This window comes from Cannabis sativa, chromosome 1, assembly GCF_029168945.1.
Source record: "Cannabis sativa cultivar Pink pepper isolate KNU-18-1 chromosome 1, ASM2916894v1, whole genome shotgun sequence".
NCBI lineage: Eukaryota > Viridiplantae > Streptophyta > Magnoliopsida > Rosales > Cannabaceae > Cannabis > Cannabis sativa.
This window is the reverse complement of record NC_083601.1, coordinates 74,570,040-74,581,330: the sequence shown is the minus strand read 5'-3', so window position 1 is coordinate 74,581,330 and position 11,291 is coordinate 74,570,040.

The following is an 11,291-nucleotide window of genomic DNA, read 5'->3' as shown; positions in this document are numbered from 1 at the left end:
AGTGAAATCTCAACAATTTGTAACCACACCTTCTAAATAAACATTAATAATGGAAAATTATCTTGGGTATTGAAATTCATAAACCTAGATAGAAACTAAACAAAAATTTTAATTGCCACATAGAACATTCATTAGAAGAAATTATATCACTTTGTTATCACGCAACTCTTAAATTTACATATATTATACATATATAAAATTTGAATTATTAGTTGAAGAGTTGCTTGAGTAAAAAAAATTGCTATTCTGAAATTAAAATAGTAATAGTAATCAAACCCAAACGAAAAGTATGAATTTTTCAAACTCATTTGTTTTAGCCCTCTCCTTAAGATCTTGAATTAAAGTTGCTTAGCTTGTGATTTTTATACCCAATAATTTTTCTACCGATTAAAAATTGCTTGGACTATATTTTTTTTTCCTCATTCTGATTTTTCCGTGTTCATAAACACAAAATTAACAATATAATTTACACTCTGAAAAATAAAAAATAATTTAATTTAAGTATCCTTTTAAACTCTATTTTTACACAACAAAAAAAAAATTATTACTCAGGATGTAGATGAGATGAAAAAAAAAAAGCATTGAGATGAGTGAAGAAAAAGGTAATAAAAGAGAAGAAGAGTTACCGTACGAAGAGAGAGAAATACATAAAGAAGGAGAAAGAAGATAAAAAAAAAGTAATTATATTAAATAAATAAATTAATTATAAATTTTGTTGCATGAAACACTTATATAAATGACATGTGGCTGACACGTCTGTTCGGGAAAAAATTCTAGCACTTTACTCGGGATGAATAGCATTTTTCATAATGTAACTAAGTCGATGAGTCAACTTCTACGTCGGGAACCGCAGTTTGGATTTTATGAAAAGTCAGTTATTAGTAGTTGCTTTTTTTACTTCACCATATATAAATTGAAAAAGGCACTTTTAATATTTTTTTTTTTATTATTCAAAACAATAAACTCGGTTAAGCCATGGGCTGCCTAGCATAGGTTAGGGGTAAATTATAATTTTTATTAAAGTAAAATGAGTAAATAGTAAATAAGTAATTAATGTTTGTGTGACGCCTGATTTTCTAATTAATGTATGTCTTTGTTAATTAAATGGTTTTCCTTAAAAATCATGTCTATTATATTTTATAAACATATATATATTTACATGAATTGAGATCCCGTGTTTAAATTTTTACAATTTTTATCAAAATACTTTTACAAACATATCGCACAGCAACTAAAAAATATAGCTCAAGTCATCCCAAGGCTAAATACTTTAGGTCGCGCCGTCTCGACATGTACAATTATCCCTCGAGCTCAGAACTCACTCTTGTTCAGCTTTCGTCTTTCCTGTACTAGCACACAGAAATAATATCTGTGAGTCGACAAACTTAGTAAGAAAAGCACATAACACATAATATATCACCGCCTTGTATTTAGGCGCCCATACACCAATCCACAAGGCTTAACAGATGAGTAAGAACGTTCTTTACATTTGGTACTATCGACCATGATATCAGCCACTACCAGTGCTATGATCGCACTGCGGGTCCGGTACTATGTTCATACCGCTATGATAGCATTAATAATATCCAAAAGTATAATTAACCATAATATCACTCTTAACAAGTACTATGCTCATACTACCGATCTTGTACTATGCTCGAAGTACCGCTATGATAGCGTCAATTAATACTTTCTAGAATTGGATATCAGTCAAACCTAGTACTATACCCGTACTGCTGACCTGACACGATAGTTGTGCCGTTGTGATATCAGTTCATAATTTTATGCAACTTACATACATACATATATTCATATATAAATATGTTCAATGCTAATCTTATCTCATTTTGGAATTCAAGTGTGTTGGTCGACTTGAACAGAAAATCATGTGCTGGATGAATGCCCTATGTCACATTTACGTAAATAGGTAAATAATACGCTAAAACCCGAACCAAGGACCTAAACTCACAACTATAAATTCTGCTATCGATAAATAACATAAAAAAATTTCCTATTTATTGAGGAAACAACAAACTAAGGCTCTGAAAATAACACGAATCGACAAAATAGATTTTTTGAGAATCCTGCCACTGATCCGGTTAACCGATTTACAGGACATGTAGAACCAGTTAATCGGTTCATACCAGGCTCCACAAATCAGTTCAAAACTCACTCAAATTAAACCCAATTTCCACCAAACTTTCCAAAATACATGTGCTAACATCCGAAAATGATTTCCAAACAATAGCAGAAAGAGAAACAAGCTAAAACCAAAAGTGCCATTAATGAGTCAAGTTTAAGTTTTCAAACTCAAACAATCTCTTTTCAAACCAACAACACCAACATTTAACAACCAAAATTAATTTAAAACAAACTCAGAATTCGACATAAAATCAAACCTAAATCTAATAGCACCTAAAACCACATATTGCAAGCCACAACCAACTACAACCTAGAGAAAATAAAGATTAAGGGTTTCTAGAGCTTACTTTTGGCTTGAACTACCCCAATCCTTCAAAAATCCTCAAAGAACAGCAGAAAAACACCAAGATGTCTCTTGGTTTTTGCTAGGGTCGAAAGAGAGATGGGGAACAAGCTAGAACTTCCTAATTGTTCTTGTCTTTTCCTTAATTAGATAAAATCCAACATCAAACAATAGCATAGGCTGAAATATATTAGTGCCAGCTATCAAAATAAAAGCTAGCCACCTAAACCTCCAAAAATAAATGTCCAAAAGACCCTTATGTCCAATTTAAGCAACTTATAAGCTTAGGGGTAAAATGCTCCAAAACCATAACTCCGCTTAAACCCAACATTCTAAATATCTCAAATATTTTCCCCGCTAAGAAATAGGTTCTAAACTCACCCATGTGACACATGTTGGGTTTTATGCCCTAAATAAAACTCATTTCATATAATCAGATTTACTTATTAATAAAGATCAGAAATAACATTTTATGTTGCATGGTTCGCATGATTTATTTCATGATTATAGGTATATAATGTATGAATTCTTTTTAAGTCCAGAACATATGAGTTGGTTAAAGATTATAGTGTTTGTCAGCACAGTGGAATATAATCTTTATTGTATGTTCAAAAGTTGATTCCCTGATTTGTCAGAACACTGGATTTAGACTGACATGGTATAATCAGCGATAGGTATTCTTACACCTTGGAAAAGTGTTATGTCCTTTCCAGGACATTGGTAAAGTTTACCAGTATCGGATGCATGGAGTATGCATTGGAATGGACCGATATTGAACTTTGATTAGATATGTTGAAATTTACCGTAATATCTATTCAATTCAATATCAACTGTTGATCCTAGATCACATGATCGAAATCCTGATATGGTTAGACTCAATTTCAAGAGTATTACTCGTGTTCTTTGATTTGTTAGTTAAGCCCAGTTTTGTATCAGGGTAATACGTACATTTTGGGAACACGGTAATGCAATTGAGTGGGGGAGCGCTAACATAAATATGGAATCTATAGCTTCTATTTGGCAAATAGAAGTAAAGGATGATTTCCTTCGAGCTTAACCAAACGAAGATAAATGGTGGAGATCTCATTTCACTTAGGTGAAATATCATTTATACAGGGTTAAGTGTTTTAAGGATAAAATACATTGTAGGGTGTTACGGTAATTTAATCATGTACAGTGTAAATCATCTATATAGAGGATCATTGATCACATTAGGGTTATAACAATGGATAACTAATGACGTGTCTATATCGTGGAACATATAGAGCGTTTCTATATGACTGAGAGTGCAATTCCAAGTTCTAAGTGTGGATTCAATGAGGAATTAATAAGTTAGGGAATTTACTTGGTAAATTCGGTTCGACTTATTGGAAGCTCGGTTATATAGACCCATGGTCCCCATACTAGTTGAGGCCATACTGCTTGTAAGACTCAGTTAATTGATTTTAATTAATCAATTATAATTCTAAAAGTTAGACTATGTCTACTTTATGAATTCTCACAGTTTAAGGATGAAATCGTAAATAAAAGGGTTTCTAGGTTTAATTATTAATTAAGAGACTTTGTATGTCTAATTAATAATTATTTTAAATGACAATATTATTTAATAATCTATTTTAGTTATTAAATAATTAGTTTTTGCATTTAAATGATTAGAATTGGAAAAATGGCATTTTTGGAGAAATAGAAATAAAATTGAGGAAATTGCAAAATCCAAGTGAGGCCCATTTCCCTCTATGGCCGAGCACTCCTTTGTGTTTCCCAATTATTATTTTTATTTTTTAATTGCCATGTAATTGCTAATCAAAGCCTAGCTATAATAGGAAAGTGGTGGATCACACTAAATAAGGCAGTTAATTGATTACACAGTAATTAAGGAAACTGTTTTATTTGGAAAGTTGTGCTCTCCTTTTTCCCTATATAAAGGAACCTTGCTCTCTTCTCTTGTATGCATGAAAAGCCACGAAATTAAGAGAGAAAAATAGAGAGAAAATTTGAAATCCTTGTGAGATGAGTAGTGCCCACACACATCAAGTGGTATCTCAATCATAGTATGGAAGACTATGGAATTTCTGCATCAAAGAAGGAGAAAAGAAGATCCAGGTTCAGATCTTGGTGATGCTCTGCTACAGAAAGGAATCAAGGGCTAGAGATCTGAACGGAAGGAGTCATATTATTCCGCTGCACCCAGTGTAAGGTTTCTAACTTTATATGTGTTTATTTTCATTGTTTTAGAATTCATATTAGGTTGTTAATCCAACATACTTGTTAGTAAATCTAGATCCTGGTAAAATAATTTTCAACAACTGGCACCAGAGCCATGGTAATGATTTACTTTCATGTAATATGAATTAAAACGATGATTGCATGTTTCTGTGTTGATTTGGATGGTTTAATGTTGGTTTATGTGCTTATGTGATGAATGTTAATGTTGTACGAAATTTTTCCATGAAATATATTTTTTCAATTTTTGAAAATATTTTATTTGGATTCCTTGTGAAAAATTGAGCAATTTTTGTTTTTACGGAACTTGATTCCAATAAAAATTGAGAAAGATATGAATTTTGGAAGATTGGAAATCATGGTTGCTCCATGCAGCTTATCCTGGCAGTTTCCCACAAATTGCGAATTTTTGAGGTTTTTTCCCCAAAAATCTAATTTTTTCATGGGATTGTTTCCCAAAATTTATTTTTCCAATTTTAAATATTTCTAAATTGAAATGTTTCCAATTTGAAATATTTTCAATTTGGAATTTTTTCCAATTTTAAATATTTCTATTTTGGAATGTTTCCAATTTTAAATATTTCCAATTATGGTTAGATTTAAAAATTTGTTAAGTTCTTTAATATTTATTTATTATTTAATTATAAGATTAGATATTTTGATATTTAAGATATTTTAAATTAAAAGATAACTTTGTCTTTTTATTTAAAATATTATATTAAAATTATCTTATATGGTAAATTAAATAATTAATAAATTTGAAATTAACATAGATATTTTTATAGATATACTTACCATAATGTTTTCAAATTCAAAAATTTGTTATTTTGTTAAATATTTAATTATTTATAAATTATAAATTTAAAAATGATATTTTTTTCTATATATATCATTTTTTCTTTATTAGAAATTTATAAATCATATCTTAAATATTTAAATAACATAGATATTTTTGTAGAGATTTGAATATTGCTTAATTTGAGATATTTTGACATATAATTATGGTAATTATTATTCATTTATTATTTTATTCCTAAAATAATAATTATCTAACCAAATCTATTTTAAAATTGGTTTATTTTATTAAATTATAAGATCTGAAAGTGATATTGAAGATTCTTTCCTTTCAAATCATTGATCTTATTAGATATTTAATTTGATTCAAATAAACCTAGATATTTTAAAATTAGTTTCATTTATTTGGTTAGTTTAAGAATAATAATTTAATTATATTAATATCTTATTTTCACATCTGTTACATGGACAATGTTTGTTTATTAATATTGTTTATTCAAAACTTTTTAACAAACCTATTATTTATCTGATCTAAATTGCTATGATTAACTTGTTGATAGATCATGATCCAATGATCTGATTTTAATCATAGTCCAATTGACGATAGATCTTATAAATAATTTGTAACTGGTAAATTTTGTACTTCTTTCATCTGTGTAAACCTAGTAACATGATAGGGTCCATCCAAATCATTTGACCTGTGTGAGCCTATATGTTTGCTTTTGGGCTTAGATACATATCGGGAGCCCATTTAAGTTTTTACTAAGTAAATGGACTAGGTTGCTAAAATAAATTTTGACATAAGGAAATTTATTTAGGCCCAATTAGATTTGGGCTTATTCAATGAATAACAATTATTTATTTTAAGGTTAAATTCCTCTCTTTTGGGCCTTGTGTGAGAGTTGGGGGCCATAGAAGTGGGTACGACATACTGAACCCAGCTCCCCCTCACATGAACTACCCCAATTGTGAAGGCCCATTTGCCTTATTTAAATAATTGTATTAGGTTAATTATATTAGTCTAACCTAATTAAAATTGAATTAGCAACATAATTAACTTTTAAAATATATGAAATTTATTTTTCATTGTAATATTTTAAAGTTAATTTTAGAAAAACACTTAGTCAATGATATATTCTAGATAGTTATTTCTAGTGCTAGTTATTATTTCTAATATTAAATAGGAAAATATCATAGATTGTGAAATTAGTTGTTTCCTAATTAATTTTGGTACAATCTAAGTTTAGAATATTTTCCTAGTATTAAACTAGAATTAATAATTAAGTTTCCTCTTTACTTAATTATTTGTTTCTTGAATTTAATACATTTAATTAAATTGAAAATTTCAATATCTAAGTTGATTATCATCATGATACTTTAATATTGTTATTTTCATGTTATTTAATTAAAGTTGAAAATTATTTTAAGTTTGGAATTTTATTTCAGAATAACTTAAGTTTGAATAATTTTCAAAATATATTTTATTTTATTTTATTAATTATTTCCCAAATTTCGAAATTGCATCGCCATGATGCAGAAATTTCGAATTTTATTTGAAAAATAGATTAAAGTTGAAAATTATTCATTTAATTTTGGACCAACTTAAATCATTGATTTTTTCATTTAATGATTAATTAAAATAAATGAACTAAAATATATTATAATTAGAAATTGGATTAATTAGTCTATGAAAGTCTAGATAGATATTATCTGTTTTGCTTGAAATATTTTTCTAGTGTATTTAATTAAATAGAAAATTAATATTTAAGTTGATTTTTAATCATGATACTTAAATATTTGAAATTTTTCTTAGATATTTAATTAAATGGGAAAATTATATTTTTTGTTGAAAATTAATTTTTATTAATTTTGGGCCAACATAAAATTAGAGTAATTTTCCAGGGTTTATTTTTATTTTATTTTAAAGCATTTTCGAAATGCAATATATATTTATAGAAAATTAAATTTGAGTTGTAAATTAATTTAAATTAATTTTGAAACAACTTAAATTGAATAATTTTCTAAATATTTATGGAAATTATTACTAAGATGGAAATAATTCACGTTATTTATCTATCTAAGTATAATTTATAAATATTAAATTAAAATTTATATTTGGAATTTTTCATTCTCAATTGGAAATTTTAATTAAATAAATATATATATTTAAAATAAATGGTTTAAAATAAATATTAGAAGAAAATACAACCCTTGATTAAATAATGAGCTTTATTATTATAAGGATATTCGATCTCCATTGTTGGTTTTACATAGCTATTGTTTTAGTGAGTAATCCTCCCTAATGGAGGAACGTTCATTAGCAAGTTAGCACCGTTTAATCTCGAAAGATAAGTAATCGTGTAAGTTTTTTATATAGTTTATGACCACCCTAATGGTGGCGACTGTATAAGACTTGCAAGAATATGAAACAATGGTGGAAGCTCATAAGATAGAATAGCCTTGACTCTCGCCTAAACGGGACAACGTGGATTCACATCTTGATCGAATAAAAGGTTGCTAGAATGTTTGACATTTTAGATGAGCTGACAACTCTATTCAATGAATGATAGCTTTGACTCTCGCCTAAACGGGACACTGATATCAGTTTGTTGAAAACCTTGGAAATTATTTAGGATTGTATGTTTTAGTATTTTCACTTGTCATTCCTACTTGCTATGTGCTTGATAATTTCTGAATTGTGTATGAATTTGTATTGAACCATGTTATTTTCTGTTATTAAATTGTAGTTTAATTTCGAATCTTCATTGTTGGTCTAACTTGATTTGTTTTTCTAATGAGATAAATCCCTAATGGATTTTCACCATTAGACTAACATAATAGTGTTAGATCTCGAAAGATAAATATTGTATATGCAACATCTAGCTGTTCATCAATTGATGACACTTCAGACTAGTGTTTTACAATATGAAAATAGAAGATTGTATAAATAAGATTACTTTGACTCTCGCTAATCGGAGCATCGTTGGATTCTTATTTAAAACGAAATTATCCTAATTCCTCTTAGCTTATTCATTTCGAATTAGCTTAATGACATATCATTGGATGAATGGTCTATAAATCATATAAAGTCTTATTTTCTCTTAAGAAATTAGATGACGCATATGATTATATTCCCGGAATTCTATCCCTAAATGATATAAATCCTCAATCTTAGATATCTCCTACTTGTATAGGCAAATCATAGAGTTAGATTAGTAGTGGTGGTCCAAGAAAGAATTACTAATTATACAGTTACACTTTCACAAGTGTTTAATAACCATTTTCTATCAATGGATTCAAACTGTATGAGTTTAGTATTCTGTGACCAGAATCCACTTGCACTATTCTAAGAACTCTTTGATGTAACTAAACTTAAGTCATCAAAAGATACAACCACATATTTTATAAATCTAAGGCATTTGTATCTTGTTCATAGTGGTTTTGACAAGATCATTCTCTGCAAAGAATTAATATGCCTATATCCACTGAAAGTAATTTCATCTCATTCGCAGATGGATGTACATTCAGGGGTGGATATGAGTTTTCGTTGTATTCTTAAAACGATCACTCTAGATTTTACCTTATGCAAAGGAAATTTGAAATGTTTGAAAAATTTCATGAATTTCTAGCAATGGTGAAGGTAAGTGGTTAAAGATCTTGCGAACTGATAGGGGTGGAGAAAAAGTTAGTAGATATGCAGTTCAAAGATCATTAATTTGATTTTGAATAATATCCAAACTTACCTCCCCAAAAATTCGAGTTGCATATTGATGATTAGTTACTAGTCGTTGCCTAAATCTGTCTATGGAAATAAAATTTCAGAATGATGCAATGGTTGTATACTTAATGTAAATCATTACTAGATTCATGGATGACCTAATCGAAATCTTAAGAAAAGCTAGAACTGCTAACCTTGGTTTGCATGTTTGTTAGCTATTCTAAGTGATTAGGGGTGGAGCATCCCATAGTCATTAGATAAGAAAGTGTTTGTTTAAACAAATACTACTTTTCTAAGAAAATGACTAAGTCTGAAAATAAAGTAGCAAATAAAGGAGATATTTTTTCTTGATTCCAAAAGTGTTCTATCATCTTATTTTACAAGATGATCCCACTGCCTCTGTTGTCTTAACACAACTGAAGAGGTCTATACCATTTAGTTTTCTTTGACATAGTTCACGGTACCTTGTTGTAGTGGAAGAGTTTCTAGGAACTTTACCTTCTTATGACTTGGAAGACACTAGTGATTAAAATCCATTGTGAGTTTAAACAAGCAATGGATTGTCAAGATAAGAAACTAAGAAGAAAGCCAATAGAACTATGGTTTGATCCATTTACATGGAGTAACCTAAAGTTTTCTATTACAAGGACATGATAGGAAATTTTTGTTCATAAATCTATTCAACGGACTGAACAAAACTTCATGTTCCTAGTTTTATAGGTTTGAGTTTATCTAAACCTATGGCTTGTGGTGTACCTGGTAATTACTTACTCTAATGCAAGCAACTTACTTTAGTAAGATGCTGAAGCTTTTTTCTTTCCAATGGAAATCTATAGAAGCTTCACAACTTCTTAGACATAGATTTTATTTATCTAAGGAAAAGTCTCAACTATTCCAAAGAAGATAAAGCCATGAAAGAAATTCTTAAATCAACAGTGAGAGGTCTCAGATATGCTTTAGTATGCCTTAGACCAGACACCTGCTGTTGAGTGGGAGTAATGAGTAGGTATCAGATTAATCCAGGAGAAGAACATTGGAAGAAAATCAAGTAAATCTTAAGATTAAGAAGAGGAACTATATGTTAGTCAATAAGGGTGTTTGTTTAAAACTCTTAGACTACACCACATCAGATTTCAAGACTTGCCTTTGTGCTAGAAAGTCTGCTGATGAGATGGTGATTACTTTGGGGGTGGAGTAGTGATTTTGGAGAAGTGTAAAAACCTATCTGAAATCTCTTGGTCTACCAGAAAGAGACTGAATGTTAAAAGTTGCAGGAAAGATACTTTTTCAGTCTAAGGAAAGTTCTATACATTTGTGGCAGTGTTCCAACTTGCCTTAACTACTAGGGTTACTTCCTGAATAACGAAAGAGTAGTTGCCCAAAAGTATAGAATCCAGTATCCCAAAAGAGTAGACATATAGAGAGGAATTTCACATTATCAAGGATTTTGTGATTAAGGAAGAGTAATGGTGCAGAAGAGGTTGTGTTTAATTCAACCTGTCAGATCCCATTACGAGGAGTTTACTACTATTACACTTGATTGGTATATCAAGGTGTTAATGATTATTTGAAATGCACTTTTTGTTTTATATTAGTGCAAGTGGGAGTTTGTTGGGTTTTATGCCCTAAATAAAACTCATTTCATATAATCAGATTTACTTATTAATAAAGATCAGAAATAACATTTTATGTTGCATGGTTCACATGATTTATTTCATGATTATATGTATATAATGTATGAATTCTTTTTAAGTCCAGAACATATGAGTTGGTTAAAGATTATAGTGTTGTCAGCACAGTGGAATATAATCTTTATTGTATGTTCAAAAGTTGATTCCCTGATTTGTCAGAACACTGGATTTAGACTGACATGGTATAATCAGTGATAGGTATTCTTACACCTTGGAAAAGTGTTATGTCCTTTCCAGGACATTGGCAAAGTTTACCAGTATCGGATGCATGGAGTATGCATTGGAATGGACCGATATTGAACTTTGATTAGATATGTTGAAATTTACCGTAATATCTATTCAATTCAATATCAACTGTTGATCCTAGATCACATGATCG